Source organism: Lycium barbarum, chromosome 5 (assembly GCF_019175385.1).
Source record: "Lycium barbarum isolate Lr01 chromosome 5, ASM1917538v2, whole genome shotgun sequence".
Taxonomy (NCBI): Eukaryota; Viridiplantae; Streptophyta; class Magnoliopsida; order Solanales; family Solanaceae; genus Lycium; species Lycium barbarum.
In genome coordinates this window covers 14,157,509-14,166,658 of record NC_083341.1, presented here as the reverse complement: position 1 = coordinate 14,166,658, position 9,150 = coordinate 14,157,509, and positions in this window count along the sequence as shown.

The following is a 9,150-nucleotide window of genomic DNA, read 5'->3' as shown; positions in this document are numbered from 1 at the left end:
AAAGCATACTTGCCTTCAAAGCACTAGAAATTACTTGTGTAATGCAAAGTTTATTGTTGAAGTGTATAAAAAGAGAATAACTGAGCAGCCAAACATTAGAGTGTTTAAATTGCAAGAACTAATTAGGAAAAAGTTTGACCTGCATATTGGTAAGACTACTGTTAGGAGAGCAAGAGCAAAAATACTGAAAGAAATCATGGGTGATCATATTTTGGAATTTGGAAGAATCCTTGACTACAAGGATGAACTGTTAATGACCAATCCTGGGAGCACTTGTGTAGTTAAACTTACTGAACCAAATGCTGATGGTAGGACTGTTTTCAAGAGCTTTTACATCTGTTTTGATGCTTTGAAGAAAACATTTCAGCACTGTAGAAAATGTATTGGTATGGATGGGTGTTTCTTGAAAGGGGTTTGTAGAGGGCAGTTGTTGGTGGTAGTGTGTAAAGATGGTAATAACCAAATGGTGCCTCTAGCATGCGTTATAGTTGAGTATGAAAACAATAACACTTGGACTTGGTTTATCAAGATTTTAAAGGAAGATTTTGCACTTGGAGATGGGACAGATTTAACCTTGATAACAGATATGCAAAAGGTATGTTTACTTGATTATTGTTGCATTTTTTTATCACACTAACTTATGTGTCTTCATCTGCACTAACTACTACTGTTTTCAGGGACTATTTGCTGCTATTCAGGATCTGCTACCTGCTGCTGAACACAGAAGTTGTGCTAGACACATCATGGCTGACTTCAGCAAAGATTGGAGAGGCCTCTAAAGGAGACAACAGTTCTGGAGGATTGCAAAAGGCACATTTGAGTCTCAACTAAGAAAAAACATTGCTCAACTAAGAAAAAACATTGAGCAGTTGAAGTTGCTTGGTGCAAAGAGAATGATGGACAAACTGATGTACTACAACATAGACTCTAGGTGTAAGGTCTACTTCAACACCACTGTTAAATGTGATTCAGTTGACAACAATATGGCTGAGTGTTTTAATGCTTGGATCCTGGTTGCCAGATATGAGTAATGCCTTAATTATTTAGTTTGCTGTCTGTTTTGTAAATTTCACTCCATTTTCCTAATACTTGCTATCTGGTAGACACAAGACAATCATAACTATGCTTGAGAAGATTAGAGTAAAAATGATAACAAGGATTAGAAGCTTGAGGGAGTTTGCAAATACTTGGAGATGTAACTACTGTCCAATGTGTATAAAAGGTGTTAGAGGAAAATGTTACTAGGTCAATGCAGTGTAACATTGACTTTAATGGAGTTGCAGGCTTTGAAATTAGAGAAGGACTATGTGTGCACACTGTGGATATTGCTAAAAGGGAGTGCAGCTGTAGGGTTTGGCAGCTGAAAGGCATTCCATGTGCACATGATTTAGTTGCATTACAGTTCAAGAAGTATGATCCACTTGGCTACATTGACCATTACTACAACAAAGAGACTTACCTGAGAACATATGAACATGTTCTTCAACCAGTCACAAACATGGAAATGTGTCCTGTTGTCACACCCTAACAGTGGTAGTGCATGACGGGCACCCGACTCTCATCAGAGTCGAGCGAACCCTTAGACATTCGCTCTATCAAAACTTCTCATTTAAAAAACTTTTAAAAACATGAAACTTTTCCAAATAGAAATCATCATCTTTATAACGATTATGAAAACCTTTAATCAAATAAGTACTTTAAACCAATCTAAATCATCTAAAATACATACTCTTTTAAAATCCATAAATGACTCAACTGACATCACTTTGTCGACATCTCGACAAACATACCACAGGACACTGTCTGTAGAAGTCTCTAAGAAGTAAACTGAACATTATGAGTCAGGACAGGGCCCTGACATACCCATAATCATACATATCGATACATGACTCAGCACAGTTCCAGAATGAGGTGGAACTTGCCAATCCCAGCTGACGTCCATGCATCCTAGCTATACACTTAACCTGTCAAACAATCTGGGGCTGCGGGAATGAACGCAGCGTCCCCAGGCAAAAGGACGTCAGTACGGACAATGTACTGAGTATGTAAGGTGGTAACAAGTCATAATCATAATTTGACTTAGGAGAGAAGAAATCACAATCTAACTCAATACCTGCAGCCTTCGCTGAAAAAAAAACATAAATAGGCACACAAAGTCTCAAAACAATCTTTAAGTAAATGATGCAATCCAACACACATGCCGCTTCCGACATGTTAACAGAATGGTCCCTTCGGACAGCCGCTTCCGGCATAATAATGATGGCCCCTTCGGGCAGCCGCTTCCGGCTTAATAACGATGGCCCCTTTGGGCAGCCGCTTCCGGCTTAATATCAACACAAACTCAATGCACAAATATCAATTTCAATTCATATCATAAGTCACTAATCAAGTCATCACAATCCAGTTATTAGCCTTAGTCTTTCATAAGAAGTTATCAAATTGTATCTCACTAGACTTAGGAGGACATACTTCCAGGTTTGAGGGTAGAATTTTTATGAAATTCTTACTACTTATATTCTACTCAATTTCATCTTATTGCCCTGCCCAAAGAATAAATGATCATATCAATACAAAGGGATGATACTATGGAATGTAAACATAAATCATAAATGAAATGAAGTAGTAAAATCTCGCACCCCCTTCGGAGTGGTTTTGAAAATCAAACTTTATGTTTCATTTAGTAAGAAACTCATTTCCTCGAAATCATTAGTAAAACCATATACATAACTCAACTTGGCAGCTTATGGGTGTTCCATTTGGAACAGAATAGGAGTACAATATCAATAAGCCATCACAAGAAACATTTAGACGTTACTCGTCTAAGAATGGAATCATATGGAGTACCTATAGAATGAATAACAACAAGAATCATGCCAAAGGAAGAAAGGTTTTCCTTACATACCTTGTCGCTTACGTGATTAGCTTAACTTATGCTTCCAAACACTGGCCAATCCACAATCAAGGTAAAGGAAACCCCGTAGACAACTTGAAAAAGGTTCATATACTTCTCTAAGCTCGTAATTAACTTCCGTAAATTCGGGCAGCATTTTCCCTGTAATCTTTGCTTCCCTCTAATTCCAATTCAATTTAACAACACAATAAGCAACCAACAACAACAACAACCATCTCATATACGGCTCTTTAAACTCAAAGCATCAACTCCCAAAGATATACACCCAAACAACCCAGTATACGCTTTGTATACGATATCTTCATACACTTTATTCTCCCAAATTCAAGAACAGCAACTTATCAACAACATATCAACAATCATTTTATATCAATATCCAGCTAATTCTATCCATTTAATCATACCAAAACAGCCCCCAAGTCATTTGATATCCAAAAATTATAACCGAACTTTCAACGTCATTTTCTCTATTCTAACCCGTCAAATCTATCAATGATCATGGTAAGAACATCTTAAACATACCTTATATGAGCAGCCACCACGAAACCAACATCCCCCAAGTTCAACGTTTAGCTTAAAACGACGACAACAACTTGTACTACACTTTATCCTTCACGGGCCTCGGGATTCGGGGCCTCGAACTTGATCGATTCTCCACTTTCTCTCTCTAACCCTCCTCTCTCTATATCTAAAATATTCTGGACTTTTGGTATGAAAATGAGGCAGTTAAGACTGAAAATTTCCCTTAAATATCAAGGGAAGTGGGCCTGACCCGACTTGGAATCGGGTTGGGCCGAGCCCACTGCCCAGCTGACCTTTCTGCCTTAAAACGTCCATAACTTTTTATCCCTATGTCACATGCAGGCCTACGACCTATGGTTGGAAAGGTATTTCAATTATCTAAAACTTTTATTTTATGCGTTTTCCCAAATTCCCAAATAATGATGGGGTTATGGCCTCTCGAAGTCAGATCACCCGAAAACGTAACTTAAAAACATCTTTTTGGAGGGCTTCCACTTTGATTTGGCTCAAGGGTCCTTCTTGAGTTGTGTTTAACTTCACATATATTATCCATATAACTTGTCATATGTCCTTTATAAAATCTCGACATGTGGACCCCACCTCAGCTTACGATTATGAGGGCTATATATCTTTTAACGTATCATTCCAATCGTATTGTACGAATTTCAAATATCATACTCATGCTATCCTCATACTAATACAGTAGAATTTCATCATTTATACTTGTAATATTTGCTCCTCTTTGAGCTCACATTAAGCCGTCTACAGCCTTAGTAACATGAAATTTTCTGGGGCGTAACACCTGTCTCTACCCACCCCATTATGGCTCCACCAGAGATCAAAATCATGCCTGGTAGGCCACCAAAGGTCAGAAGGAAGAAGTCCATTGAACTTAGGAAGTCTAGGAAGTTGCCTAGAACTAGAATGGCCATGACTTGTAGTATCTGCAATACTAGAGTCCACAACAAGAGAGGGTGACCAAAAAAATCAAGGCATAGAGTCATCAACAAGAACATAACCAACAAGTTCTAGCTAGGGAAGTGCTAAGACATCACAACTAGCAACTTGAAGCAAGGGCAGGAGCAGACCAAAGGTAACTCTATTTTTGATATTTGTAGTTAATGATTGATCACTTCTAACATATAAATTTATATGTATGATAGAAAGCAACAACAGAAGTTCAACCAGCTGACAAGAGGCCAAGAGGAAGACCTAGAAAAAATGCCCCAGCAGTACGAAAGAGACCTGCTCAAGTTCAAGTTTCATCTTCTACACCATATAAAAGGCCTAGAGTCATGGGCGTGGGTGTCTTTCAAGCTGAAAATTGTTACACCTCGAAAACTTTTCCGTTGATGCGCAGTGAATAGACCAACGAAGAGCACGAATTATACGATATTTCAATAAGTAAGGAATGACATTTGATGACCCTAATTGAGATTTGCATAGACATTCGGAGTAAGAGAAGAAAGTTTGCCAAAAAAGGGCAAGGCATACGATGTGTATCGGAAAGGATTTATGAGTAACAAGTTAATGATGATTTAATAGTGTCTTGGAGAAGAATTATAACGTCCCTTAGATCGGTAATGAGGTGTTAAACAAGTATCAAGAAGGTTCCATAAGGATTGGAGTTCAAACGAAGTGACGAGAACAAGATCAGAGAAAAGATGGGTTCCACGGCCGATTATACGGTCCGTATAATGGTCCGCAGAATCGTCACAGTGAAGTCCCTCACTGGTGGTATTATACGGTCACTTATACGGACCGTATAAAATTATACGGGCCGTATAATGGTCACAGAATGAGTTGTTGCTGGGATAATTTTTGGTCACTTATACGAACTGTATAAATTTATACGGACCGTATAATGTGCCGTATAATGATTACAGAAGTGAAGTGTGGTTGGGATGATTTCACGGTCACTTATACGGACCGTATAAATTTATACAGACCGAATAAGTGTCTGTATAATAATGTCGGGACAAATTTTTATTTTATAAAAGAGCACCCCAAGTTCATTATTTCATTTCATTTTTCACCCAACACTTCAAGAACTCTCTAGAACCCTCTCCACTCTTCATCTACAATAACCCAAGAGAAATTTATGATCAACTTCATCAAACTAAGAAAACCAAGTGTAAGAAACTCATTAGAGATTATCCAAGTCAAGAAATTTCATTGGAGGTGAACTAGGGTTTTGGCTCAAGCGAAGTATTTCCACTCAAGGCTTATTCCTAAAACATCTAAGGTAAGTTTTATGGTATTTTCATGTTGTTTAAGGTATTGATAAGTTGAAACACTTGGATTGTAGAAGAATATAGAAAATGGGTCATGAATGTGAGAATAGTGATGTTTGTGAGTAGTAGCTTGGGTTGAGTAATGATTCTTGATATGTTATGATTATAATCATGTTATAAATGATATTGAGAACATGGGATAAACATTGTATATGAGCGAAGGTAATAGTGTGCTATGACCATGGATGATTGGAAGTGAATTGAGAAGTAAGGATAATGCAGGTAAATAAAGACTATTGTTATGATGTTGTGAATGTATTATTGATGTTTGGGAGTTAATATATGATATGGAGGAAGTCGTATAAATAAAGGAGATGTTGTCCAGTTTTCTCTAGATTTAAGTCATGTATGCTAAGCTATCGATTTTCTAATGATAGTATAACTCTAATGAAGGTAGAAACGTGAGCATTGAAGGAGAACGTGCAAGGGATAGAATAGTTGAACGGAAAGGTGTGTAAGGCTAACCCTTCTTTCATAAGGCATGGTTCTTTGGCTAAATATCTAATCTTCTGTGAGCCTATGATGTCCTCCAAATGATTTTATCTTTAAAAGCTACTAAGCTCATGATTCTCAATATGTTACGATTGTACTAAATCCCTCCTATGATGAGTAATCCTCTAGGGATAGATGTAATTAACGACGATAGTAATGATGCTAAAGACACTTATGAGCTTCTATGTATATGTGCCTATGTATGGCTATTATGAAACCCCGAGCTATATATATATATATATATATATATATATATATATATATATATATATATATATATATATATATCGCGCGCACCACTGCATTTGGGTACGGACAACCCTGAGCCTTGGTAGGGCCAGGTATGTGAAACACCGAACCTTCATGGTCGGGTATGCTATGTAAATGATATGTATATGAATATGAATATGTATATGAATACGAAATTGGATATTAAATGTAAATGAGTACGGATATGGATGTATGTACACAATCACGCATTAGAAATGGAAAGTCCTTATGAAAAGCAAGTAAGTGTTTGTGATGATGATACTACTATCTCCCATCCTATGCTATTTCTTATGTTGTCTATTATGCTTTCATAATGATGTTGATCATGCTTCACATACTCAGTACATTCTTTGTACTGACGTCCTTTTGTTTGGGGACGCTGCATCATGCCCGCAGGTGGCCAAGGAGACAGGCTTGATCCATAGCTTTATTACTCAGGGACTACATAGCGGAGTTACAGTTTTTGGTACTTATTCTTTTGTGTACATTGTTATACCCTATTTTAACCGGAGTCAAAATAGTTTACAACATCCCGATAATTTCGGAGTTAATTAAAGTTAAAGGAGTCGCCACTTAATTATTTATGGTGAATTTGGGCACCTAAGGTTAATTAAAGTAATTATCTAAAGTTGATTTTATTTTAAAGTCTACGAAACCAAATAATTCTAGGTACGGGTTCAACTAATTTAAAGGGAAGGTATTAGGCATCCTTTAAATTCCATTAATAATGGTTAACCGACCGGACTTATGTTAATTAGGCTAAGTGTAAATGTGAAAAGAAAATGCTTAAAATCTAGGTGTTGAGAGGGATATAATTAACTAAAATATATTCAAAGAAAAGGAACATTTGTATCAACTTCGTTTAAAAAGGGCCCTATCGTGACTTACAAAAATATATCTTTCTATTTGAAGATGACGTTGACTATAACCTTTTGATTTTATAAAATGCCGAGTTTTGTCGTGAAAGGGACTTTGAAGTAAAAACTTTAAGGTGAATCTTCAGAGGGATTAGATTTGTCAGGAAGAAAGAAGACAACTTAGTAAGATAAGCATTTTAGTGAAAAACATTTGGGCAAACTCCAAACCTATAGTAACTTGTTCACTATTAATAAAGTAGAACTTTAAATGAAGCTGGTTATAAATCATAATAATTTAGGCATTGCTAATATATTTAATTAGACGTGATGTGAGTATATTTTAGCATTGCTAACGTGTTTAGATCAACTAACAACATGAATGAGATCAAAACTACCTCGTTATTTAGCTAAAGTAGCAAACAAACCAGAAGACAAATAATGATCACATAATTCAGCAAAAAGATATCGTCAAGCAAGCATAACACAGGTAGAAAACAAACAGAAGCCAAAAAATCTGCAACCGACATTGACTCTAGAAAGATCAGATTTGGTTTGCTTTTGAGCGACGTAAGGCTGGGAACGAGCAAACATGTACGGGCTCCATGTGATAGCAACGTTGTTGAGTCTCAAATATGAAACTCTTCGGCTCCGGTGTTCATGCAAAGGAAACGAAAAGAAGCTTGTTAAAAGAGATAATCTGCTTCTTAGCAATATATGCGAACCAAAATATATCAACAAAGAAACACATTGTCAACTTAATTCTACTAACAGTACGTGCAAACCAGAATAAGAAACATATTGTAACTTTAATCCCACTAACAATATATGCGAAACAGAATGTATCAACAAAAGAAGCATATTAATTGTGACCTTAAATTCTACAACCATCTGCACAATACAAACAAGGAAGAGTCAAAACTAAAGATGCCACCTCAAATCCACATCACATATATATGACAAAGGCAATTGAAGATATAATGACATGACATACTTGGCACACATTTGATTCATATATTCATCAAAAAAAGGTTCCAAAATACCCTCCGTACATAACAATGGCACACAGTGAATACGAGACACTCAAACAAACAGCACAACCATATCGTTTTATGTTACAATTAACTCAAGGTCTCAATCACAACGACTCATTAGAATTCCTCTGATCAAGATAGACTCAACATATGCAGATTCTCATCTCAATCGTCTCAACATATACACAAATAAGATTTTATCTTCAGTGATCTATCAACAGATACCAGACCAGTAGCTACGTAACTATAGCTTCAGAGAAATATCCCTTTTAAACATGCTAAAGAAAAATCAGAGGCTGATTATTCGACTGAAGATGAGAGTAGATCCAAATGAAAACAAGAATGTAAAAACTAAACACATATGCATTTGAAGGCCGAACCATATAACCTAACAGCCCATACTAAATCATTTTTGAACAGATAAAGAGCACACCATTACCCCTTTGATAGTACACTTTTAAGGACATTCGATTTGAGTCCGTTGGCGTTAACATAGCTACCTATCATCACATATAATAGACAAAACATGGTATTGATCCTTGTTGGACTTTAAAACAGAGGAGATTCAAACCATACACGTAATCAACCTGAACAAAGACGCGCTGGGCTAAATAACACATAATCATGCTACGGAATGAAATGATCATATAAGACCTAGTGGGTTGAGCCAATCTAGACATGCCGAACAGGTTCAACTATCAAATAAGGTAGAAAACATTATCCATCTGGTTATAATCAACATGCTAAATAACCAACTACTCTAACACCTATAA